The sequence below is a fragment of the Seriola lalandi genome, unplaced genomic scaffold, assembly GCF_002814215.2.
Source record: "Seriola lalandi dorsalis isolate HSWRI2012SDOR001 ecotype SW California unplaced genomic scaffold, Sedor1 jcf7180002054883, whole genome shotgun sequence".
Classification (NCBI taxonomy): domain Eukaryota; kingdom Metazoa; phylum Chordata; class Actinopteri; order Carangiformes; family Carangidae; genus Seriola; species Seriola lalandi.
This window is the reverse complement of record NW_019525658.1, coordinates 2,791,108-2,792,916: the sequence shown is the minus strand read 5'-3', so window position 1 is coordinate 2,792,916 and position 1,809 is coordinate 2,791,108.

Sequence of the window (1,809 nt, the reverse complement as noted above, 5' to 3'; positions counted from 1 at the left end):
CAAGACTCCACAGCACATCCAAGCTGTAGCACTCTGCACTGAAGAGGAAACACTGTCTTTAGAAATGAAGCAGTGGTTCACCATCATGGCTTTGTCATGTTGATGCAATAAGTGGGTTTATGTGATCATGCTCTCAATGGCCAGTCTTTGGTTTCTGTTCTCTTTACTGAAGTTGTCTTCACATGTATATAAGAAGTAAATTATCTGTATTTAAGTTTTGAATAAAATGAAAATAAAACAGCTGATGGGACTAGTGTGTTTAGTTTCTCCTCATGTATGTTAACATGACAAACTGAACCTGTGCTGATCTTCACCACTCAATATACTGAGCTGACAGTAAGATGACAGAAAGGTATATTTTATATCAGACCAGCTAAATGTGATGTCATTGTATCTGCAGTCCATATGTTCTATACTGTACATGGCCAAAAGTATGTGGACGAACAAACTACCTGGAACCTGGCTGCAGGGATTTGCCACAAGGGCATTGTTCATTAATTATGCAGTTAGCTTCAGCACACTAATGCTGCTTAAAATGAATGACTGATGTTACTGGCGCCTTGTTGTGATCGTCGTCAGTCTGTTTTTGCGTCATGAAGCTCAGAACTGGTGTATTTCAGAGACGCAAAAGATCTCAACAGCTTTTCATTACAGTACAGGCCAGTTGCAAGATTGACTGACTTAATCCAAGCCATTTTCTACAAGGTGCACAGTGTAGAATACTTTTCATTGTCAAACTTCTTGGCATTAGAGATTGATGTGAGGGTGGACAGGCATTCCATAGACTGAAGTCGACAATGGTTTTTTAAAGCATTCAAGAGAAGGATGATGTGAGGATGCTGCAGCCTGCAGGTTAGACAGCAGAACTACAGGACAGGGTCTGTGTCTCCTCCGAAGTCCTGCAGAACTGGATCAGGCTCATCAGGTTTAGGTTGGTCATCAGAGCCAGGTTCAGCAGCAGTCAGACCAGTAACAGAGTCCTGAAGGCTGTAAGGAGGCAAAGTGAATAACAAAGACAGGTAAGTTAAACACAGCACATCTAAGAAGACGAAGAGGAGGAATTGCTGAGAGGGTAAAATAAAAGGTTAAGGATAAAAGCCGATTAATTCTCAGGTGCAACTGATCTATGCAAGTGACATCATTAGTAATGTATTTTAATGTGACTGACTGACTTATTCATTCATTCATCTGACATAGTAGTGAACTGCTTCACAACTGTGAAACTATCAGGGTCATTTTCTCTATTAGCATCAAACAACACTGAGCCTCCATCATACTTGTTTGTTTTCTAACAGCTGGTCCAGATGTTCAGATGTCGTATTAACGTAAACTCTCAACATATGAATCTGATGTTTATGGTTTCAGTTACATCTTTATTACAATGTTCAAATAACATCAAACAATAAATAAACAGGACATATCTGTGGGACCGGATCTGGGTCTTTATTTTAAACCACAAAGCTTTTCGTGGTTTAATGTTTTTTTCAAAGTTTTATTTAAATGTGGACCCAAAGCAGTTTTTCAGACTGCTGACTGAACATTGCATCATTTCTAAATATGACATGTGAGGAGTATATAGGGGCTGGGATGTGGTGGGAGTAAAGGCGGGAGGATGTCCTCACTGGTACATAATAACTCATTATGAAACATGGCAGCAGCTGTATTCAGTACATGTGTGCAAGTGGTCTTTATAAGGCTTGAGGACTACATGTTAGTCCAGAGACTGAGGAAGACCCCCCCACACACACCCTGTTTACATGTTACACATGGCCCCTCTGCCCCTCCCCCGCCCCCCCCCCCCCCCCCCCC